Consider the following 25,888-nt stretch of genomic DNA (forward strand, 5'->3'; position numbering starts at 1 on the left):
CCCCTCCCACCACGCTCAGCCCCTCTGCGGGAGGAGGGTCTCGTCGCGCTGGTTTGCCCCTTGGCTCAGGGGAGATCTCCAATAATTCTCGCTGAACACTCACCTCCCGCGAGCTCTGCAGGTCAACTGGCTATTCTCATGTTTGTGCAAGAGGTGTGGGAGTGAGCACTTACACGGCCAAGCCCTGTGGTGAGCAGTAAAGGTCCCAGGTCTCAGGGCCAGTCTTCAGCGATCCCTGCTAGAGCTCAGGTCTCCTGGCAGGACCGCAACACAGCCTGGGGGCTGCTGCAGGCTGGCCTGGGTGTGTGGCAGAAGCGGTCCTGAGGCGCGGCGCGGGGCCCACCTGTGTTCGCCATACTCCCGACCAGGTGCTGATGCCAGTGGCGTGTCCCCTGCCCTGTGGGACCCACTGAGGTGCCCCAAGACCTTGGGCTTATGACACCACATCCCTGTGCACCCTGGGTCTCAGACGCCGGCCCCGGCCACCTCTCAGCACCTTCTCTTTGAGCTTGGCAGGCACAGAGGGAGGCGCGGGATTGGGGTCCTCACCCCGGCTTCCTGGAGGACCTGGACTTTCCTCCTGCCTGTGTCTCCTCCCCCTGCAGGTGGGAACGAGGCTCTGGGTAGCGCCTGAGCGGGTTCTTTCCCCAGGGCGCTCCCGGGACAGCTGGTTGCAGCCCCTGAGCTGCAGCAAGCCTGGCACACCCGCAGTTTGATTGGCCCACAGGTGCGCTTAGAAGTCACTTGTGTGGCATGAGGGGACCTTGTGGGGCTGGAAGAATTGTGTGTCTTGATCACAGTGGGGGTGCAAGAAACAACATGCATGATGAAACTGCAGGAAGTACACATACACCACTCACACACAAACACACACACAAAAGCACACAATACACACAGACACACACAAACGCACACAATACACACACAAAAACACACAAACACTCCACATACCCACGTACACACATAAACACACACCACGCGCCACACAAATATACCACACACTACACACACACCCCCCACACTGTACATACACACCACATACACACACACCACACAAACACACTACACCCCCCACTTACAAACACACACCACCTACACCACACACAAACACACATCACACGGCACACAAACATACCACACTCTACACACACACACCCCACATTGTACATATGCACCACATACACAAACACATACCACACAAACACACCACACCCCCACATACACACACAAACTCACACCACATACACCACACACCATACAAACATACCACACACACACAGACATACCACATACACATACACATAGATACCATACCGTACACACTACCCACTATATACCACATATACATACCCCACACCACACACACATATACACACGCCACACTGTACACATATACCCCCCACACACAAAATACCACAATCCCCCACACAAACACACACCACATACACCATGCACCATACATACCACACACTACACACACACTTCACACTGTACATAGACACCACATACACACACATACCACACACACAAACACACCACACCCCCACATACACACAAACACAAACCACATGCACCACACACCACACAAACATACCACACACTGCACACACCACACACCACACAAACATACCACACACTGCACACACCACACACCACACAAACATACCACACACTGCACACACCACACACCACACAAACATACCACATACACACACACACACACACACCACATACCATGTACACTACACATTATATACCACATATACATACCCCACACCACACACACCCACACGAGTGACATGTGAATAAGCTCTTGGTCCATACTGGTGCCAGATGCCTGGGTGTGATGTGGTGACACCACCATATGTGTGGCATATAATGTGGTATATAATATACCATATGGTATGTTGTCTGTGTGGATATGTATGTGGTATGTTTGTGCAGTGTGTGGGGTGTGTGTAGTATGCAGTGTGTTTGTGGTGTGCAGTGTGTGTGTGTGTGTATGTGGGGATGTGGTGTGTTTGTGTGTGGTATGTGTTTGTGTATGAGGTGTGTATGGACAGTGGGATGCGTGTGTAGTGTGCGGTATGTTTGTGTGGTGTGTGGTGTGTGTGATGTGTTTGTGTGTGGGAGGGGTGTGGTGTGTTTGTGTGGTGTGTGGTGTATGTAGTGTGTTTGTGTGTGTATGTGGCAGTGTGGTGTGTTTGTGTGTGTGGTATTTGTATGTGGTGTGTATATACAGTGTGGGGTGTGTGTAGTGTGTGGTATGTTTGTGTGGTGTGTGTGTGTATGTGGGGGTGTGGTGTGTTTGTGGGTGTGGTATGTGTATGTGGTGTGTATGTAGTGTGGGGTGTGTGTAGTGTGTGGTATGTTTGTGTGGTGTGTGTGTGTGTATGTGGGGGTGTGGTGTGTTTGTGGGTGTCGTATGTGTATGTGGTGTGTATGTAGTGTGGGGTGTGTGTAGTGTGTGGTATGTGTGGTGTTTGTGTGTGTATGTGGGGGTGGGGTGTGTTCATGGGTGTGGTATGTGTGGAAACTGGGTGAAAGGCACATGGGACATCTCTGTGTTGTTTTTGCAACTTCCTGTGAGTCTGCAATTGTTTCGAAAGCACACATTTTAAAGCAAGAATCCGCCGTTGACAGCTCCCCCCGGCGGCTGACCCATTTCTCTGCGTCCTCCTCGCTGAAACCCAGCCCTCTGCTGCCCGAAACCCCACAGCTCCCTCGGGGCTGCATGGGGCCAACGTGCCGAGCATCTCTTGTCCCCAGGCAGCCTGTTCTGAGGGGCTCACCCACAGCCAGACAGCATTCATGGCTGCGCTGAGCACGGGCCAGGGAGAGGCCCCGGGGTGGTGAGTGTGAGAAAGGGCACTCGGGGGCAGGAAAGGGCACTCGGGGGAGGGAAAGGGCTTGGCCTGGCCAGGGGGCGGGGGTTGCGGAAGCCTGGGCTGGCCCCGTAGCAGTCACCTGTCCAGTGTCTTTTGGGAGGAACATGAGTAGAACAGAGCGAGGTCGCTCAGGGCCTGCCCCGTGTCTTGTCCCACCCAGCCTTGGGACAGTCTCAGGACGATCCTGCAGACAGCCCAGCGAGGCGGCCGTAGCTCACGGTCCCCCTTCCGTATCTTCCAGGCTGTCCGTCGCGTCGGCGGCGCAAGTGGAATTGGGATGCATTCGAGTCTGTAACTTCTGAAACCTGAACAACCTCAGGAGGCCCCCACCTCTGCCCTCCACCAGCGTCGAGAGAAGGGACAGCAGTGACATCGGACAGAAGACCCGGGCTCCCGTCCTCCCCCAGGACGGTCCCCACATAGGAAGGGCACTCCCAGCCCTCTTGCTGGTGACATTGTCATGGTCATCTTGTCTCTGTTTGGATTTTTCTTCTGGGTCTTATGTTTGGGGGGAGGTTTATTCTTTCTGAAAATGTCTAGATTCAGGAACACATTTATGAGGATTTGGATTTTGAATTTGTATTTCCCTCTAAGTGCCTTTTTTAATGTCTATTTTTTTAATAAAACAGAAATGCATTCTTGTACAATTCTGTTGAAACTGGACCAAGGCTCTCAGAAGACGACCCCCGAGTTCCTTCCCCTCCCCCGAGCCTCTGCATGATTGTTTCAAGTCAGCCTGGAATTCTTACTTTCATGCCGCTATTCTTTTCCTTTCTCCGTGATTGCTTGGCTAGCCATTTTAAAAAAATATTCTCTGTTCAGTGTATATGTTGCTTGTTTGTTTTATTTATTGAGATATTTTTACAAGCTAAGTGACTGCAGTGTGGCTGTGTATCCTGCTCCCCACCCAGGAAAAATAAAGACGTCCGCGCAGCCATGGTCTCCCCATCTCTGTTCTCATCTCTACTTTGCAGCTCAGGGCTCTGCCTGAGAGAGTCAGAACAGGTTGCAAGAATCACTATTACTTCGCTTTAAAAGGCACGAGAGAGGATGTGAGACATTTTATGCTGTGCATGTTTGTAGAAATTTCTAGAAACTACCAACTCTAACATGGTTGCCAGTGTGAACAGACTGAGGCCTGGGAGAGCAGAGGGGGCCTCAGCCCTTTCCCAGTGCCTAGTCCTCTGCTGCTCCCCAGCAGCCTCAGCACAAGAGACCATTGCTGTCACACCCACGCCCCGCTCTTGATACAGAAGCGTGCCCATTCTGTGCGCCACCCCTGCTGTCCAAAGTCCGGGCCAGCCTTTCCTGCTGCTCACCCTGGATGGTATTCCCTGCTCTCCCAAGCATGGCATTCATTTGTGCCACCACCTCCCTGCTTCTCCGAACGAGTCACCGTCTGCTCCACATGCATCCATGCCATGTTGACCATGAGCTCACCAGGCAGCTGGCTAAGAATGGAGCACCTGGGTGTGCAGGTTAGGTTGGCATCCTGCCCAGAAATCCCAGAAGGACCATGATCTGCCATCAAGGAGAGTCAGCCTGGGTCTGGTGCAGGCGGGCACCTCTGCATGAGGGCAAGGGCTCTATGCCCTGCCCGCTACCTCCTTACCATGCCAGCACCCATGAGCACTGGGGGCTGGGTGTTGCTTGTGGACCCCAGGGTGGAGGCTTCCAGCTCTGGAGACTGAGAGTCACCAGGTCACTACCCTGAGCCACCAAACGCATGTCTCCTGGGGGACATCTGGTACCGGGGTCTGCTGGGTGGAGCTGCCCACCAAGCGGTGGACACACAGAGCCCACCCAGCTCCTAGACAGAGGTTCTGGAAGTAGGGGTCTCTGGCAGGATGGTGGTGGCTTGTGAGCCTCATTTCCCACTCCCACCCTGTCCCCAGGTCCACCACGGCAAGGACAGGAGCTCTGGAAACACCAGCATGGCCTCAGCTTCCATCTGGCTCCTGTTGGTGACCTTGATGCAGCACTGGCTTCCGCTGGGGCTGGCATCACTGGGAGGGGTCTTGAGCACCTGTCTAGGTCACAGATCCCTGAAGCACAAGCGCCAGAATCCACTGCATGCAACAAGCACACAGACACACACACATGCCCAGATCGCACATGCACATGCCACACACATGCATGCACACACACCACACACACACATGCACACACCACACACACATGCATGCACACACACCACACACACACATACACACATCACACACATGCACACACACACCACATACATGCACACACCACATACATGCACACACCACACACACACATGCACGCACACACCACACACACATGCACACACCACACACACATGCACACACCACACACACACATGCAGGCACACACACCACACACACAATGCGTGTGCACACACTTGGCACACTTCAAACACACGCACACATACCCAGGTCACATGAATGTATGCACATACAACTAGCATACACATGCACACATGTGCACACACGAGACTCTGGGGAGATAGAATGGGGCAGCTGTGGTCCCAGCAGCGAAAGGCCCTGCCCTCCCCAGTACTGTCTGGCATGCTCTGCTGAGGCCCGTGGAGGCCAGGAAGACTATGAAGGCCACGGTGCCCTCCCTCCTGACGTGATTCAAATAGAAATAATCCCAAGTCATGTAATGCAAAGCTGATGGACAGTGGGGCCAGAGGAGCCTCTTTCTTGGTTTCCAAGTTGAAAACTTCATTATTCCTCTGCCCGGTGCCCTGAGCCTGGTTTCCTGCTGAGCAATAGCCCCTTGTCACCTCTGTGGGGGACCCAGCCCTGTGAGTGTTCACACCGAAGCCCAAGGCAGAGGGGGTAAGGAATGAGAGGGCCCCGTGCAAATGAGGGGGCACCCTGGCCCCACGTGGGAGGTCAGGGATGGAGTTCAGTGGGGACCTCAGAGCAGTGACCCAGCCAAGGGGGTCATCCCAGGGCCTCCCTGCGGCGGCCGCCTCTCCGGGCATCACTGCCTGCTGCCTCTTCCCAGCCCACCTGCTGCACACTCTGGTGGCCATATCAGGGTGTCCTCCTCCCCCAGCCCTGGCCTCTCCTGGGGTCTCTCCTGGGGCTTTTGTCTCCAACTCTGGGCATCCAAGGAGCGGGTCACCAACACCTTAAGCTACGTGGAAATACGCGGCTGTGAATACGGGCTCACTTCCTGTTTTCACTCCCGCACACAAATTCCTGGAAGAGGTGCCGAAAGATGCTGGCTTCCGGAACACGCGTGTGTGTGTCTATGGTTCCATACACACGCTGGCACGCGTGTATTTGCATGTGTGCGATGCATGTCTATGGACTGTGGACGCAGGTACCTGCTCTCCCATAACCTGCTGCTGGCTCCTCCTCCCCAGGCATGTCGTGGGGCCACTTCCCTGTGCTGGCTCCTGCTCTGGGGTCTCACAGCTTCTCTGGGGTCAGCCAGAGCCCTCTGCAGTCACGGCCCTGAGAACAGACCTGTGTGAGCTGGTGTGCACATGTTTTCAGGGTCAGATGACTGGTGAGTCCGCAGAACAGGAGACTGTTCAGAGCCCCAGGGGCTGTCTAAAGGGAAACCTACCCCAAACCCATCTCACTTCCACCTGTGTTCAAAGGCAGCCCGATGGAGTCCCCAGCTGTCAGGTGACCAGGTCAGCCTGAGGAGCCTGGGTGCAGACATGTGGGGTGAGGGGACCTGGAGGGGGCAGCAGCGCTGCCGGGACCCCTGCACCCAGCCAGGCCCTGGCATCGCAGACCGTCCTTGAGGGAGGGCCGCTGGCCCGGCAGATGGGGGCCTTGAGTCTGAATTTCCCCGCAGGGCGAGACATGCTGGGGGCGGGGGCTCCTCTGCAGGTCCGCAGCCTTGGGCCTGTGCAGTGGCCAAGACCAACAGGTCTCGATGGAAAAGTCTCACTCTTTGATTTTGAAAGCGACTGCAGACAGAGGTGGGACTTCCAGGTTGTAGCCGATGGAACACAGGCCCCATGGGAGCCGGGAGTCACGCGGCAGCAAAGAGGCAATGGGAACTCAGCCCCTGCTCAGCCGTCTCCCTGCAGCCCCAGTGCCATCTGCAGGATGCTGTGTGGCTCTGAGTGACATAGTTTGGAGGGTTGCTGGCAGCCCTGAGCACCCCAGAAGAGGAGGTGGGGGCCCTCACAGGAGACCAGACGGCCTCTGGGTAAGGCAGAGTGGGGATGGGCTGTCTGGAAGAGTGAGGCCTGGGTGGGCAGGGTGGGTCCTGGGGAGAGGCAGTATATTCCACGTGGCTACAGAGGCCAGGTGCAGCAGTGTTATCCTGCACCTGCAGGGCCATGAAAATGGCTGTCAGTTACAGAAACGGTGCCATCGGAGGCTCGTCGAACACCTCACTGTGTGTGGCATGGGTATGCCTGCAGGCTGCCACACGTAGGGGCCAACGTGTACAGAGGCAATCTGCCCCACAGATGCCTTCAACCCACAGGCTAAGATGCCACGTCGTCTGGGGCCAGGACCATCTGAAAGAGGGCACTCAGAGCAGTCACCGCATGCAGAGGAAGAGTACGGGGCATGTGGCCTGCTCCTGTGTACCGTCCCTGCATCCTGCTTCTCTGTAGGTGGGGTCATCCACACACTGTCTCCCTCTTAAGCCCTTTGGCTTGGGGTAAGACAGGTCTAACCCTCCATCCACGGAGCACCGCCTCACTGCCCACACAGGACCGGAGCCACCTGAGCTGCAAAGGCCAGAGCAAGTGAAGGCCCAGAGAGTACAGTGATGACAGCCCTTATGGGATTGAATGTGGGCACCTCATAAACTGTAGTGCAGAGGTCCGTTCTGACCCCCAGCCCTTAGGAAGACTCAAAGTGTCCTTTCCCTCAAGGAGCCCGACAGCCGCCTGGGAGTGTCAGGGCTCTTTAGAAACAGCCACGCCCTTTGCCTGCTCATGGCCACACCGGTTTGCACCCCGGTGGACTTGACTTTCCCCCTCCAAGCCCCAGTCTCCCTGAGATGAAGCCCCCAATATCTACTTCTGGGTCTGCTTGCTGCCGACTGCCAGTTCTGTCCTCCTGAATAAAGACTCTCATCCTGACCTGGGCTGGGCTCGGGGCTGCCTTTTTCCTGCCACCCCATCCAAGGCTGAGTGGACTCGCCCATCCTCCACACATATTTCCAGCAGGTCGCATCACTCGCTGACTCAGTGACCCAGGAAACAGGCCCGACTGCCGAAAGAAAGTGGGGAGGACATGAGTGGGAGCTGGAGGAGGAGAGAGGGATGGGAGAGGTGCTGGGGTTCATTGGCCAAGAAGGATGACCAGGCCATGCCCGGGTTCCGGGGGTCTAGGGATGAAGCGTGGGAGGGAGCAGGGAGGGCAGGAAGCTGTCCGGCAGCTCTGCATTGCAGGATGCGTGTTTAGGTGTGACCGGTTACACATGCATGATTATCAGTGTTTCCCCCGGAAATCCTCCAAAAGATATGTTTACATCTAAACCCCTGGAACCTGTGAATGGACTCTACTTGGGAAAAGTCTTTGCAGATGTAATTAAGTTAAGGATCTGGAGATGAGACCATCTGGATTTGGGGTGGCCCCTAAATCAAGGACGGCCTTACAAGAGAAGGGCAGTGGGAGATTTCAGAGAACACTGGGAGATGATAGAGGCAGGGATGGGAGTAACGTGTCCACAAGCCAAGGAACGCTGGAGAGCAGCCTGGAACAGGCACTCCCTCCGAGCCTCCAGAAGGAACCAGCCCCGCCCACACCTTGATTCAAATTTCTGCCCCCAGAACTCTGGGAGAATCCACTTCTGAAGCTATCAGTTTGTGGTTGTTTGGTGCAGCAGCCACAAGGAACAAATACAGCCCCCGAAAGTGACATCAAAGAAGGAATGACCTGTGAATGCGCAGGAGAGAGGGACAGGGGCAGCCTGCAGACAGGAGACTTTGGGAGGCTCGTGGAAGATGAGTGGGGAAGGGTGGGCAGCCCCTCGGCTGAACCTCGAAAGAGGAAATGCAGCAGGGAGGCCTGAGTCGGGGAAGCTGGACCAGCAGGCTGGTCCCAGAAGGACTGGGGATTGGCAGGTGACAAAACCTCTAATTCTGAGGTACAGCATGGGGCTAAAGCTGCAGGACCGGCTGATGATCTGCAAGAGACATGGGGAGACCCTTTTCCTAGCTCAGAGTTGATGACCACTCTCCCCCACTCCTGCCAGCTGGTGGGGTCCAGGAAGGGTCTGAACCCCAGCACAGCCGTGTGGAGCAGGTGGGAATGGAGGATTCGGGGTGACTCTAGGAGGCTCCCCACATCTCCCCTGCTCAATGCCAGCTGCTGGAAGCCCAGCCTTGCCTCTCCAGGCAGGAGGCTGGAGAACCCCTCTCAGCTTCCATTATAAATGGACACCCGGGACAGACAGGCCAGAACAAACACACAGAAGAAGCACAGAGGAAGGGGGAGAAGCACGTCAGAGATGCCGCCGGAGAGAAGCTCCCGTACCTCCGAGATACAGCGACCGGAAGCTCCCGTACCGCCGAGATACAGCCACCGGCGAAAAGGAGAACTGAGAATTCCAGTGATCTCCTGTGAATTAGGAAAACCATTTCTTGAATGGAAACTTTAGTAGCAGTTTTGGAAGATGAAATGAGAGAAATCATACGCAGCAGGGCAAAAAGACAAAGAGAAGAAGAAAAACAAAACAAAACAAAACAAAACAAAACAAAAAGATTTGAGCACGAATCCAGGAAGTCCAATGAGGAGTCCCAGAAAGACAGAACAGAGAAAAGCAGGATTCAGAGCTGAGAGACATGCGTTTCCGGGTTGAAAGGGCCACGGGAATGTCCTACACCGAGAAGGAAAGAAGGAGGAGGGAGGGAAAGAAAGAAGGAGGAGGGAGGGAAAGAAAGAAGGAGGAGGGAGGGAAAGAAGCACTGCAGGAGTGGCACACGCGGTGCTGATGTCGAAGCGCCAGTTCTAGGATGATCGAGGGGGCTAGTAGTTATCGTCCCTCTCCCCTGCCCAAGTTCTGGGCAATTTGGAAAAATAAAACAACAGAGAGGCGGGAGAGGGCTAAGTGTCACCTTTACAATCAGTGGAGGCTCAGCCAAGGTCAAGACCACCTGTGGCAACCCAGTGGGCCTGCCCTGGGGTACCCAAGCCCGCCGCCTTGCCCACCCACCCAGGCTCTGGGACTAGAAGGAAGGTGGGGTGGGCTGCAGGAACCCCGTGATTCTTTCTGAATCTCCAGGGACATCACTGCTCCACGCTGGAACAGAGAGAGCCATGGGGGGAGACAGGCTATGGGAGACCCCACTGTGGAAACAGGAGTGGGGAGAAGCCAGGCCCCCTGGCCTCAGCAAAGCCTTGTCCATTGGAACCACATTGGATGGCCCCACCGCAGTGCTGGGACAGTGGGGTGATGCCTTCCACCCCCGGTGTGTGGACCCAGGTGCCCTGTCAGTTGTGAGTGCAGAGTAAAGACATCAGCAGCAGCCCCAGGCCTCCCCACCAGGGCCTGGCAGGACACCAGGCCCACGCCCAGATTCCATGGTTTGAGGGAAGTTTGGCCAGAGCTATGTGCGAAGTGCGGCAGAGTGTGGGGTGCTCACAGCCAGGGTGGCAGCAGGTGGTGAGCTGCCACTGGGGAGGCGTGGTCGCTGGAGCCCAGGACACTCTGTGGAGGCTCCTGAGGGCTGTGCATGACAGAGAAGGACAGAGCCAGGGAAGAAACTCTGGCTTGCTCTCCTCCCACCCACCGGTCCCCTTCCACAGGCCCCCACTGACCCCCAACCAGAGGGGAGGGAGCCCACAGACGCAGCAGGTGGGCACAGAGCAGGGATCTCCGGGGCAGATGGGAGAAGGTCAGCTCCCCTCCCCGCTGGCCTGGCTCCACAAGCTCCCCCAAAACTAGGGCAAAAACAGCAGATCTGGGGAGCAAACGATCACACCTAGACAGCAACATCCCAAGCAGGGTTCCAGAGTGGCCTTGGGCAAACCAGCCCAGTGTTGGGTGCGTCACCAAAGAAATGTCTGCAAGGAAAGCAATGGCGCGGAGAGACCCCCGGTGTTTTGTGTGGCTTTTTTTTTTTTTTAAGCAAAGTTTGGGGCTGAATTAGTGAAAAGTTCATAAAAAGCCACACACGCACCAAAAAAAGATAGAAAAACAGGAAACAAACAATGATTAACTTTAAGAAAAACGAAAAGTTTGAAAAGGAAAGAAGTGGGATTACAGTGCAGTATGTGATTTCGTTTTGTGAACTGTGGTTGTATCACACAGCTATAACTACGGAAACAGTAAAACAGATTCAACTATTAATTAAGACTTAATTTTGAGAGGCACACGAGGACCAGAAACAGGTGGGAAGGTGGATGTTAAAGAGCTGAGTCCTCAGCTCCTGGTGTAGAAAGACAGAAGATCATGTCTAGAACTGAAGAATTCATAAAGAACGTTCCAAGCATGTTTATTATTATTATTATTATTTGAGATGGAGTCTCGCTTTGTCACCCAGGCTGGACTGCAATGGTGCAATCTGGGCTTACTGTAGCCTCCGCCTCCCGGGTTCAAGAGATTCTCCTGCCTCAGCCTCCAAAGTAGCTGGGATTACAGGCACCCGCCAACGTCTGGCTAGTTTTTTGTATTTTTAAGTAGAGACAGGGTTTTGCCATGTTGGCCAGGCAGGTCTTGAACTCCTGATCTCAGGTGATCCGCCCGCCTTGGCCTCCCAAAGTACTGGGATTACAGGCGTGAGCCACCCGCCCCCCACAGCCTAAGCATGTTATTTTAAAATGTGGAGATAAATACCAGAAGAAATGGATAAAAACGCTGAAAGAGCCCTCCCAATGCTCGGGCTCTGGGATGTGAAAGGGAGGGAGAAAAGAACTATTTTCCATTTTAAGCTTGTTAGTATTTTAGGATAGATAGATAATAGGTAGACAGATAACAGGTAGGTTGGTAGATAGATAGATAGATAGATAGATAGATAGATAGATTCATCTGAGATTAAAAGCTTAAGCTTAAAAATTACACCATAGTGAAGAGGGAACACTTCTACGCTGCTGGTGGGAATGTAAACTCATACAACCACTATGGACAACAGTGTGGAGATTCCTTAAAGAACTAAAAGTAGAACTACCATTTGATCCAGCAATCCCACTACCATATCTAGCCAGAGGAAAAGAAGTCATTATACGAAAAAAATACTTACACATGCATGTTTATAGCAGCACAATTCACAATTGCAAAATCGTGGAGTCAACCCAAATGCCTGTCAATCAACGAGTGGATAAAAAACTCTGATACATATATATACACATATATATACATATATATACACACATATATATACATATATATATACACATATATATACATATATATATACACATATATATACATATATATATACACATATATATACATATATATACACATATATACATATATATACATATATATACACATATATATACATATATATACACATATATATACATATATATACACATATATATACATATATATACACACATATATATACATATATACACACATATATATACATATATATACACATATATACATATATACACACATATATACATAAATATACACATATATATACATATATATACACATATATATACATATATACATATATATACACATATATATACATATATATACACATATATACATATATATACACATATATACATATATACACATATATATACATATATACACATATATATACATATATATATACACATATATATACATATATATATACACATATATATACATATATATATACACATATATATACATATATATATACACATATATATACATATATATATACACATATATATACATATATATACACATATATATACATATATATATACACATATATATACATATATATATATGATGGAATACTATGCAGCAATAAAAAGGAATGAATCAATAGCATTTGCAGTGACCTGGGTGAGATTGGAGACTATTATTCTAAGTGAAGTAACTCAGGAATGGAAAAACCAAACACAGTATGTTCTCACTGATATGTGGGGGCTAAGCTATGAGGACTCAAAGGCATAAGAACAATACGATGGACTTTGGGGATTTGGGGGAAGAGTGGGGGCAGCGAGGGATTAGAAGACTACAAATATGGTACAGTGTATGCTGCTCAGGTGATGGGTGCACCAAGATCTCACAAATCACCACTAAAGAACGTACTCGTGTAACCAGATACCACCAGTACCCCAGTAATTTATGGAAAATAATTACACCATGGCAGAGAGATTTTAATGGTCGTTGTGTGGTAATAAAGAGGCCCATGTCTGCACACACATTTCAGGCTTTATCAGTTTTCCCATGGGGCCCTTCTAGGGTTCAGTCTTGTCTGCCAGGACAATTTCCCAGCGCCATGTCCCCCTGGTGCTCAGTCGCAGCTGTGTTGTTGGATCCATCGGTCAGGAGAGACTGACTCCTTAGGCGTGCTTGAGAAGATGGGAGGAGTCAGGGGCAGGGATGTCTGAATGGGGACGATGCAGTAAGCGGCCGGTGTCTATGCCACAGTCACCTTTGCTTTCTCACACACTCGTTGGACAGAGAGGACTAAGCCCATAAAAAAGCAAGTAACAGGGACTCTCTTTTTTATCCCCAATTCACAGAGAAGCACACAGAGTTCTGGAGAGGTGAGCTGACTTGCCTGGGAGTAGGGGGCTGTGATTCCAGTGGGGCCTGCCTGACTTCCAAGGCTCCAGAGCTCGGAGCCTCATGCCACCTCCTCCCCTGTCTGTGGGCACAGGCATGACTTGATGTGAAAAGCCTGGAAAGTAAAGTGGATCTGTCTTAAATGCACTGAGAGAGGGTCTAATTTAAAATATGTCTTCAATGCATTTTAATCAAGTATTTCTCTTGCAGTGAGAATGATCATACCCCAGTGTGACAGTTTCATATCAGATCTCTTCAAATTGTGTTATCTTAGAGTACTCACCCATGTATGCCTCCCTTGGCCAAATGAGATAGTTCCTTAATGGACGTTAAAACTGTGCTCTGAAAAGCTTGTTGAAAATATGGACAGAGGCACGTAACATGTGGGTCACTGGAAGCATTTTCCAAAAGGCACAATCTACATCCCTGTGGGTCTCCAGGACTGACAAAGCCAGGAGCCCCATTCCAGGAGGACATGCATCATAGAAAAGGCGTCAAATAAGACATTTACATAGCAGGTCCAGCCTTTCATCTAGCATCAACTGGGATGGCATTAGGCAGCCCATGCTCCCACAGTGGCCTCAGTCCTTATGAAAGAAATAGGACCTGTTGGATTAACTCCTCCCAAACTGAGCATGCCCAGCAAGCATTCATACTGGAGGACTCTCCATCAGGAACACTGGGGCCAAGGATTTATATTCCAACAGACAGACCCACCTTCCCATCTTCTTGGCTTAGCCCGTGGCAGCATGTACCTTCAACCTGCGTTTTAGTGACCCACCATCTGTACCACTCCATCTGCTTCAATATCCCCTTTGTTGACATCATCTCCACCTTGGACGGTGGTGCTGGAGAAGCAGAAACACTGTGACTCTCTCCTCCCTGATCTGAAGGGGAGCTGGGAGGGCTGGGCCTGCAGTCTTGAGGGGCTTGGGGGAGTCTTGTCTCCGTAAGCTACCAGTTCTCCAAGCTTCACGAGCAATGGGGTGGAGATGCCCAGGAAATGTGCAGAGGGAAGAGTGCCCTGTGCTCTCTGAGGGAAGAGTGCCCTGTGCTCTCTGCTCCCCTTCCCTACCTGGGGGCGGTGGATTCTGCCTTTGCTGGCTCAGTGCCTGGACTTGCATGGTGAGGCCTCAGGGCTGGTGGAGAGACAAAGGTGGAGAAGTTGGGACAGGGTGAGGACTGGAAGTGGCTGGGAGTCATCTGCGGAGGAGAAGGAAGGACAGGACAGGAACAAAGTGAGAGGCGGAAGGAAGTGCAGGAGTGCTGGGGGCTGGGGTATTTCTGGGTTCAAGGCTGAGAGTGAGGGGAGCAGTTTCAGGGGAGTCATAGCAAGCAATGTGGAGAGTGGCCATGGAGAGAGAAATGTTAAGATTTTGCTGTGCGTTCGGAGTATACCTTCCTCCCACAAGCCTCTTGGGACTTCAGTAAAGATTTGAATTACTGGGGCTGCTCTGCCTATGGAGTAGCTATTCTTTTATTCTTTACTTTCTTAATAAACTTGTTTTCACTTAAAAAAAGATTTGAATTATTTTGGCATTAGACGGTGTGATGATTAATTCTATAGTCAGCTTGGCTGGACCACGGTGCTAAGATAGCTCGTCAAACATTACTCTGGATGCACCTGTAAAGGTGTTTCTAGATGAGATTAGCCTTCGAGTAAAGCAGGTGGATCTCGTCAAAGGGGGTGGGCCTCACCCAATCAGTTGAAGGCCTGACTAGAACAAAGAGATTGACCAGCCTTGAGCAAGAAGGAATTCCACCCCCAGACTGCCTTAGGCCTCGAACTGTGACATGGGCTCCTTCCCAGGTCTCCAGCCTGCCGGCCCACCCTGCAGAGTTTGAACTTGCCAGTGTCAGCCAGTTCCTTAAAATCGCTCTCTTCTGATGTGCACACCTCGAGTGGCCCTGCTCCTCTGGAGAACACGAACTAGTACAGTTAGTGTCTTCATGAAGATGTAAGTCCTGTATTAGAGGGGCCCCTGGAAGGGACAGGCAGGTGCTAAGCTGAAGGCACCCACAAGGGGACACGATTGACGTCTATCCTGGGGCCTGGGAGGCACACAGGGGAGCCACAATCTGGGCTGGGACCAAGGGAAGGTGGCTTGGGGATCTGTAATCCACACAGAAAACAACCAGATAAGAATAAAAGCAAGCAATAAATGACGCGCAAGAAGAAAAAGACGAAGGCTCTTATAATAAGAAAAATACAAACACCCAATGATAAAAATATCCACCTCCTGAGACAGGTTTCAGCTCCCACCTGCCCTTGCCTGGGCCTCCGTCTTGATGATGCATGGGGGCTTACAGCACCCAGGAAGTGCCCAGACACGGGCGCAGTTGCTGCTGGCCGTGGAATGGGTTGCCCGACCACCTCCCCGTCTCCACTTGTCTTCTTCCTCCATAAGCCATGGGGATCGGCTGGGTGTCTGGCAGAAGCCATCAGGTCTGTAATGGGCTGAAGTGTGTCCTCCTGGAATTCACACGTTGAAGTCCTGACCACCAGTGCTTTAGGCTTTATCCGCAAGAGGCTTTATCTGAAGGAGGCTTTATCTGGAGAGAGGGTCTCCACAGAGGTCACTGATTTAAAATGAGGTCATTAGAGAGGGCACTGATCCAATAGGGCCAATGTCCTCATAAAGAGGAGATGTGGTGACAGAGGCAGACACAATTAGAGGGAAGGGGAGGTGAAGGACATGGGCGGAGCCAGTGCCTGCACTCCCAGGAGAGAGGCCTGGGACAGAACCCCCCACACAGCCTGAGAAGGACCCAGCCCCGCCCACACTGTGATCTCGGGCTTCAGCCGCCACTGCCGGGACAAGATCCATTTCTGTGGCCTGAGCCCCTGGCCCTCGGGGCCTCTTTGCAGCAGCTCCAAGACACGGATACAAAGCTGTCACACTCCCTGGCCACGCCTGCCTTGAGAACCACATGAACAGTACAGAAAATGATACAGAGTGTGAGACCAGGGGTGCAAGGCACCGTGGGGCCTGTTTGACATCCCAAGATTGCAGACCCCTAAGGCAGAGTGACAGTTCCTGTCACCTGTGCCTGGGTCAGACTTCCCTGGCTGGAGGGAGGACGGGAAGGTGCCAGCAATGAAGACAGTGGTGATGCCATGAGGCCAATGATGGCGATCATTTGATAACCAGACAGAAATGTTGTTTCCCATCCTCCCTGCTGGCACTCAGCATAGAGTAAAATCACGCACAGGTACAGAGGAGGGCAACCCCAGACAGCCACCTCCTCCTGCCACCTGCTTCCCTCCCCACCTGCGGGCAGGAGAAGTAGGGGGCAAGGCCACACACACTCACTTTGAGCACATCCTCTGTGGAGACTTGGAGCTAGAGAGACAAGAGGGTCCTTGGCTAATGGCAGATGACACCCTAGAGAGGGGCTGTCTTCCAGGGATGCTGTGTCCAGCCCAGGCCACTGTCTGATTGGTGATGTCCCTCTAAAAAGCATAATGTGGCTGGGCACGATGATGCACATCTGTAATCCCAGCACTTTGGGAGGCCGAGGAGAGCAGGTGGCTTGAGTTCGGGAGTTTGAGACCAGCCTGGGCAACAGGGCAAAACCCCATTTCTACAAACACACACACATACACACATTAGCCAAGTGTGGTGGTGCATGCCTGTAGTCCCAGCTACTCAGGAGGCTGAGGTGAGAGGATTGCTCAAGCCTGGGAGGTCGAGGCTGCAGTGAGCTGAGATGGTGCCATTGCACTCCAGCCTGGGTGACAGAGCAAGACCCTGTCTCAAAAATAGGCACAAATATTTTAAGTTGAGCTTCAACTTCAAAATGCTCTCTTAGGGGTAGAATGCCATCACCCCCCCCACTCCACCCCCGCCACCTGCAGACTCCCAACTTCACAAGTCTTCTGGGAAGTTCTCTGCTGTTTGGGAGTTTTCAGTGGCAGATGAAATTAGCAATTTGACCCTCTCCCTTTGTATCTAACTAACGCAGCTCTGAAGGACCTCTACCCTTTCTGAGTGACTCCCTGGGCCCGTCAGCTCATCTAAATATACTAAACTCAGGGCTTCAAAATCCAGGCTAAATTTCAGAGGGCAAAAGGTCTGTTTGCAGGGCCATGGCAACTCACCGATCCCCAACATGCTGTGTTTAATGCAATCTGGGGGGCGGTGGACGGAGGGGCCCCTGCTTTAATTTTGAGTCTGCTACCTCCAGGCCCAACATGTCTTCAGGTATTTTTACTCTCAAAAATGTTTCCAATTGGAATGCAGTAAATTAGGACCATCTCCTTGGGCAAAAATGAGATCGAAAGGCATTTAGGAATCACTTTCAAAATCCCAAGATCTGAGGAGGAAGAAGGAGTTGAGACTTTAAAGGTTGAAATCCCAGCCATTCTAGAAGCGTGTGCTGTGCAAAGCATGCCTCTGACGTCGCCCCTGCCCTTCCTCGAGCGTGAGCTGCACGCGTGGACACTGATTCTTCTCTGCCAGAGCAGCTCCAGGGATGCCCTGGAGCCTTCCGAGTTTGCTGGGAAGGAGGTGGAGTGTCGGCGTCCCCAGCCCTCTCTCTGAACTGGGTGCTGGATGTAGCTTGCTTCCTGTTTCATGGTCTCGGTCCTGTTCTGGGGTCCTGATCCTGTTCCGTGGTCCTGGTCTTCTACCTAAAACGTTTTCTGCTAAAAGCTTTCCAGGCATAGATCCATAGAAACTGAGGCTCACAACAGTGCCCCAGGTGGACTTGGGCCAGGACACTCTTTCAGAGAGGGTTTTTGGCTGTCTAACCCATTAATAGGTAAAAAAGGAAAAAAAGGAGAGAAGTAGGTATTTAGGAGAAGGGGTAGGGCTTAGCACCCAGCATCACCCCCACTGTTTCAGCCGCCTCCCCTTGAAGGGTTCAGTTCCAAATGGCAATTTTACTGCAGAGGAAACAAGCTTGGGAAGGGAGTGTGGACTTGACCTCGGTCACACAGCAAGATAACAGCAGAAACCAGCAAAGATCCATGGCCATCCAAAGCCAGGTCCCTGCTCCAAGGGAAGAACCAAGGAGAACCCAGAGCCTGCCTAAGACGGGAGGCCCAGGAAATCACAGCCCTTTGCAAACCCCCCAGTGCCTGCTATTCAAACACACCTTCTGGCCTCTCCATCATGCCCGACCTGGGACAAGAGAATCGGCTCATCCCAGAAGGATACTTGGCACAGCCACGCACCCCTGTCCTGCCGCTGCAAGCATAGATGGGAACCAGTTTGGTAGCTCCTCGCTGGCTCTAGGTGCCTGCAGTGTTGCACACGGTTGGCAAAGGGTCGGAGCCAGCTGCCTTTCCCTTGCTTCCTGCCATTTTGGCATTGGCAGCTGTCCACGTGCTTTGTCCGGGTGTTTGGGTCTTTTCCCAGCATCACTGTGGAGCCTACAGAATCCACTGGGACAGGCTGCAGGTGGGACCCAGAGAGCGAGAGGCAGACGGCCTCTGCGTAGCCGCCCTGGGAGAAGTAGATGGAGAACTCTGTGCAGAGCCTGTGGCTGGGCTCCTGCTCTCGGGGCAGGAGGACCAGCCGACCCGTGGAGAGGGGAGTTGTCTTTGCTTCCATCTGGGCCGTGACAGCCAAGGCCAGGAAGGTGTCCGCGCCTGGGACCTGAGAGCCTCGGGGTGTTTGGCCCTTGGGTTTGCATTCCGGGGCTTACAGCGAGGAGCCAGGGAGCTGAGATTCAAACCCAGCCAGTGCTGGTGAGGAGCGGCATGGAGGGGAGTCGAGGCGAGCTCTCCATGCTGACTCCAGAGCAAAGCCTTCCCTTCGAGCGTGGCTGAAACATTTGCTGCACTCCAAGCCGTCGAGCAGTTGGGGCTGAGAGAAACGGGGACGGTTTGGGTTCTGTTTTTGCTGAATGTTGTCTCTCCTTCGGTTGTCTCACAGCTGAGGTTCACAGCACGTGTCATGCTGTGTTCCTGGAAGAAGCAGAAAGCCACTGTTGGAAATGTAATTTGGGTCTCAGTTTCCTCAGCTATAAAATAGGGATTAGAAACCTCAATTCTACCTTTCTTGTGGGTTTTTGTGACAATGAGTAAGATAATCTACATGAAAACATTTTGTACGGGATCTGATGATTGATTTTGAATAAAATAAACATGCTTTGACACAGATTCTTGCGCCTCTACTTCCCAGGCCCCTCAGTGGCGCCCACCTTTGTTGTAGTCCAAAGTGCGGGGGAACGGCCCAGCAAACCTTCTCAGAGCCTCCTGGGACCCGAGTGTCAGCTGAGGCTGGGACCTGCGGAGGATGGGGCCTTCCATGTAGAAGAAAGTCTGAAGGAGGAAGGGAAATGGCACCATGCTCCTCCCAGGTACACAGAAGATGCTTTGCGGAGCTGAACGTGCAGTGAATAAAATAATCAATGAATTCCACAGTCAATGAGCAAAATACTCTACACAAACCTTATTTGCACTATGCACGTAAGGCACAATCTGCCTGTCCTCACCACGTACTTCACTCAGCTTCGGGGTGACAGCTTGGAATGAACAGATGACATCACACCACTGCCCTGGTAACACAATGCTGAGGGCTTTTTGTGTGTTTGTTTTTAGCCGTTTGATTAATTGTGAGGCATCAGGACTAGTGCGTATAGGATGAGCCTGGGCCCACCCTCCTCAGGAGCTGGGCCAAACGGCCCTCCCTGACATCTCCCAAGGACCTGACCACTGTACCCTGAACTTTTCCCCTTCACACATACCTATTCCCACCCATTCAGTAAAGACATTCAAGGAAAATGTTTTCTCTGCACATACCCCAACTCCCAAATGTTCTTTCATTTCTGTTTCAAAACAGTGAGCATGCTGTTAGCAGAAGCTTAGCTAAGCCACTGCACTCCATCCTCAGGTCTCCAGTGAGGGAAAGTCAGGTTTCAGGTGGGGAAGAGAAAGGGCACACATAGTCTCCCCTGCCTCCCAGACCCTCAGCAGCCCCCACCTTCCTGTGGCCCCTTGTTTGGGGAACAGCCCAGCTAACCTTTCCAGAGCCTCCTGGGAGCCAGGTGAGGCTGAGGCGGGGACTCGCGGAAGACAAGGCCCTCCACGCGGATGAAAGCCTGAACCAGGAGTGGGATGGCAGAGTGCTCCTTGCAGGTGCTCAGAAGGGGCTTTCACAGAGGAATGTCTGTTTCTCGGGCTTTCCGGGAGCGGGGTCCAGCTAAGCTCAAGGCCAAGGAACTTCACAGAACAAAACTGCCCCCATCCTGCCCTCAGGAAGGATCAAGGCCTTGTGCTGGGGGCCACAGTGTGGGGCGTCTCAGCCCTGGCTGGACCTGGGGGAGGTGACAGGGGCCGTGAAAGGACAGCCACATGTCCTGTCGTTTCCCAGGCTCTGCATGGCTGGGTGTGCAGGGTGGCCAGAGGCTGCCGCCTTGCGTAGGTAGGAGCCAAGGGCAGGGCACAGAGGAGGGTGAGACTGTGGGAAATGGGGGAGCCGGTGATCACCAAGAGGGGACGTGAAGAGGAGGGGGAGCAGACCAGTCTGGCTGTGGCGGGGGGAGGCGATGGCGCCAGCCTCCGTGAGCCACCAGGCAGGTGAGGCCTCTAGGTGAAGTGTTCAGGAGGCATTTGGAGGTTTGGATGTGGCCTTGGATGGATGTCCTGTGGGAAGGGAGGTGCATTGGGGGAGCCGGGGCAAGGTTTCCAGGCAGGTACTCTGGAGCAAGGGCTGCAGTGGCACGGCCGCCTAGGCAGCAGGACGCCAGAGCAGAGGGAGGCGCAGAGTGGCCTGGGAGAATCGCTGCATGAACCCAACATGGAGGGCGGGAGAAGGTGGCCTGAGTTGAGATGCAGGCAGCACCTGGCAGGTGTGGTCAGTGGTGAGGGAGTGTGGAGCCCCAGGCTCTGTGTGGGGTGCAGGATAGGGAGCAGCTGCAGGGGAGAGGAGGAGACAGATGCAGAGCTCTGTAACCCCAAGGAGAGCAGAGGGGCCTCTGCAAAGTCCAGAGGGTACAGGGGAGATGGGGGCCAAGGGGAACAGCTGGTGGCCTGGAAGCAGGAGCGTGTGGGATGACCTCTTGTGCTGGCAGAGCTGGTGGATGGGGTGCAGCAGGTGGCTAAGTTGCACAAGGTAGGAAGCCTGGCAGGAGGGCCCATCTCTGTGGGGGGGTCTACAGGCCCACGGGGCTGGAAGCAACAGGTTATCCACTTGTGCTGCTAAGTTCCCACTCAGGAACGTCTGAGTAGAACGTTCTCCACACCACAGAGGGGCACCGCTAGCTGGACACATGCCTCCTCCTGGGGTCCCATGGTGTTTAAAGCCTCAGGTTTCTAAGGGAGTCCTGCAGCAAGTGCTTCATGGACAGTGCACAGAGCTGTCCAATGCAGTCTCCATGGCCCCCATCACCTGGGAAGGCCTTCAGGAGAGGTGAGAATAGCTCTGGGTTGGGGAAGAAACAAGAAGGGGGCTCAGCCAGCATGAACCCTGGGACTCTAGCTGGGGCCAGCTGCCTTTCTTCAGGGAGGCCTTCTGCAGAGCTGCCAGGGCAGCAAGAGGAGCCCCTGGGAATGTGGAGGGAGCAGGGCACCCAAGGGCTCTCGGTCCCTGCTGCATCACTGAGCGGCTGGATCAAACTTCTCCTGAAGGTCTCTGAACCTGTGGCCTCTCCACCGAGGTGAGTGCACGGTCCTTATTACTTACCTCCATTTGGGCTGGATCTCCAGTCTGTTTACAACACAAAAAGTTCCAACGGACAGGGTGCTCAAAACGGCCACCAAAAATAGAGATTACATCACTGTTGCTAAAAACAGTCGTGTGTGCAGAATTTCAGAAGGGAGAACAAGGAAGCCTTTCTAGATATATTGGCATCCCAACAACCTACATCCAAACAGTAGCATTTCCAATGACACCGAAGAAAACAGGAACTGCTGCCAGGCTTGCCATCCTGGGAGTCCCAATGAACATGGCGACCGAGGGCTCACTTTGACCCCTGCCAGGTGTGGGCGGCCTCTGCACAGCCCGTTCTCACTGCTGGAAATAGAGCAAATGAAGAGTTTTCTGATTTGACAAAACACAGCACAAAAAAACAACAACAGAAACAACAGCAAATAGCCCGAGTTTTCCTCCACGTCCCCATCTGTAAGGAAGCGACTGTGGAAACCAAACAGAACCAGCAGGGACATTGGGGAAAGTAATGAGCTGATAAACGAGCAGAAAGGACCACCCAGGTGTTAGCTGTCATGCCGGGGGGCTATGTGGGTGCTCCATGTTTTCAATGTCCAGAGATGAGAAGTTCCAGAAAGGTACTGGAAGCCGAGCCCAGCCCCCGCTCCTCAAGCTGGAGTGTCCTGGCCTACATTCTGCACGTCGGCGTGGCTGGACTGGCAGGTGGGAGGGTGCTCATTTCTGATGGACACGCCGGAGATAAGGCCCTTGAGACCTGTGCCCATGCCCTTCTTGTTCCGTGGGTGCCATTGCCACCACAATGCCCTCAACAGAACCCTAAACAAGGTGCGCCCAATGAGCAGCGTGCGGAAGCCCCGGAGGAGGTGCTGGTCTGGAACCTGGATCCCCACACCCTCACATCAGAGCAGAGTGCTCAAGCTTCCCACAAGGGTGGGGTAGGTCTTTATTCAGCACACAGCAGAGTGTTTTTTCTCATCTGTGTTTTTTTCTTTGGAAACAGACTTTCCACACAGGATGTGACTTCTTTACTTCTTAGTCTTGCTTCTTTAAAACTTGTTACTTCTTTAGTTTTGTTCGGATTTTGAAAACACATCGTTTTGATGCCAAGATTAACAAATGTGGCTCTTTATCATGTTGGAATTGACCCAACAATTCACAGATTTAAAAAAAAATAAGACAAGGCGAATCACGTTGGAAAAAGTTGCACATTCTTTTCGTCACATGGTCCTGCTGACCCCACAGGCCCAGTTCCTCCCACTGCCCATTCTTGGGAGTTGTAAGAATTAATAAAAAACAAAACCAAAGCTCCCTGCCTTCATTTTTATGTCCTTTGTGCTGACAGTGTCTTCCTGCCACAGCCCTTCTGTGTAAACAGCCAAATCTCTGTCCTTCCTCGTTGGCTGATTGGAGCAGGGTGAATGCTGGACCAGACGGCAGCCAACCGCTAAGCTGCCAAGGGCTGTGGCATGGGTGGCCTGCATCAAAAAGATGAGCCGGCCAAGTGGAGTCCTCCTGGGGACTGGGAAACACAGAGGCTGAGCTCACTGGCTGCAAGAGCAGAGACCAGGAGGATACCTATCTGGATTCAGCAGCAGGGGCCGGGGAGGCTGCAGTGTGTGAGCCCTGAGCAAGCTGGGGAGATGAGGGACCAGGACCTGTGAGGATGGAGAGGGAGCAGGCTGGCAGAGGAGCCATGGAGGAAGAAAAGATGACCACACTGCCCCTGGAGCAGGTGGAGCGGGCAGTCACCCTTATTCCTGATTGCCTCTCTCCTTCCAGACCTTTTGTTTTACGGTACATAGCCTTGTCCAGACATCTTTTAGGGCCTCTCTCGCATCCTCTTAACCTGCCCATGTCCTGATGGTGCTTCACTAGGATGTCAGATGCTTCTCATCATCTGCCCAGGGCTCCTGGGCACCTGTCATGGGATAGAACTCATCTCTTCTGGGTCCCATAAGTGACAGCACAGGGGAGTTCACAGACCCTGGAGCAACTCTCCATCCATGGGACAGAAGCAGGAAGATAAATATCCCTCTTCCGCATCGTAGAGAAGGGAACAATTCTGACCTCATTGTCCATGACTGCTCAGAGGGTCCTCTGCATAACTAAGCCCCTGTTTCCAGCAGTGGCGACTGGCTCGGTGACACAGCCTTGGGTCAGCTTTCCCTTCTCCCTCCTTCATCTGCCCGGTCCCCCTAGTCCCTTTTCCCCTGGGAACTTAAAAAATGAGTGATCTATATAAAAGCTTGGCCTCAGAGTCTTCTTTGAGGGGGAAGCCAAGCAGTGGCACCCGTGTTGTTGAGGGAACTTCAACGAATCGCTCTTATTTTGGACTTGCAACCAAAATAGCTCAATCTAGAAGGTCTTTTAAAAAGCATCTGAAACTTCCACTTCCAGGAAAATAGCAAACTAAGTTACTCAAATAAAATTCCTGCTGAAAACAAATTAAAATGCTGGAAAAATGTTTTTAATTCTTAAAAGCAATGAAGAGCAAACAAGATGGTAAGAAATAAACAGGCTAAACTATTTTTTAAAAAGTGGAATCCAGACAAAAATGAAGAATGTAAGCTGATAGTACTCCAAGGATATTTGAAGATCGAGGCAAAATTGGACTGCAGTAGCTTTGCTAGTCTACATGGTGCAGAGACCTCTCAAGATGGGGAGTCTAATGAGAGACCCTGTTCACACTGATCTGAGATCTCCCCCAACTGGACCACCACATTCTCCATACAACACCCAGGAGAGTTGAAGGAGAGGTACCTTCAAGGCGCTGAGCAGAATACAGAGGAAAACCTACTTGTGACACATATTTGCACCCTACATTTAGATGCCTTTGGTGATCAAAACAAAAATGGAATTCTAAAAAATGTTCAGGTAACCCCCAAAAAGATGGAAAAAATGAAACAGAATCAACAAAAAAATAAAATAAAATAAAATGACAGACTTAAGTCTTAATGCATCAATAATTACATTAAATGCAAGTGGTCTAAAAACACCAATAAAAGATAGAAATTGACAGGTTGGATTAAAAAACATTTCTCAACTACACACTGTCTACAAGAGACTCACTTCAAATATAATGATATAAGCAGATTGAAAGTAAAAAGATTTTTAAAAGATACTTTATGCAAACATTAATCCAAAGAAAGTAGAAGTGGCTATGTCGATATCAGATAAAGTAGATTGCAGAGCAAGTAAGATTACCAGAATTGGAGAGGAGACATTATATAGTAATAATGATCAATCCAACAAAAATACGTAGCAATCCTAAATGTGTATGCAGCAAACAATAGAATTGCAAAATATGGGAAGCAAAAATTAATAGAATGGAAAACGGAAATAGACAAATCCACAATTATAGTTGGAGACTTCAAGTACCTTTATCAACCATTGATAGAACTAGACAAAAGATCATCAAGAATATAGAAGAGCTCAAAACACCATCAACCAATAGTATCTGATCAATATTATTAGAGCAGTCCACCTAAGCACATCAGAACACATTTTCTTTGTAAATCCCAACAGAACATATATTAAAACAGACCACATCCTGGGCCATAAGACAAATTTCAAAAAATTCAAAAGAATGAAAATCATGCAGAGTGTGTGCTGCAGCCACAGTGCAATCAAACAGAAGTCAATAATAGAAAAACAATAGAGGAAAAACTCCAAAAACCTGGAGACAAAAAAAGTCACAAAACCCCAAAA

The 25,888-nt window shown here is 51.7% G+C and overlaps 1 protein-coding gene and 1 pseudogene across 1 annotated transcript in view; one reads left to right on the plus strand and one right to left on the minus strand.

Annotated features, from left to right (window-relative positions):
• TWIST2 (twist family bHLH transcription factor 2) overlaps positions 1–3,821 on the plus strand; it is a 63,081-nt gene extending 59,260 nt beyond the window's left edge. The window contains exon 2 of the mRNA XM_031008684.3: positions 3,130–3,821. The gene's annotated coding sequence lies outside the window, so the exon portion shown is untranslated. The remainder of the gene's footprint in view (positions 1–3,129) is intronic.
• LOC101144654 (uncharacterized) lies at positions 434–19,467 on the minus strand (annotated as a pseudogene).
• Positions 19,468–25,888: the final 6,421 nt, after the last annotated feature.

Source organism: Gorilla gorilla, chromosome 11, assembly GCF_029281585.2.
Source record: "Gorilla gorilla gorilla isolate KB3781 chromosome 11, NHGRI_mGorGor1-v2.1_pri, whole genome shotgun sequence".
NCBI lineage: Eukaryota > Metazoa > Chordata > Mammalia > Primates > Hominidae > Gorilla > Gorilla gorilla.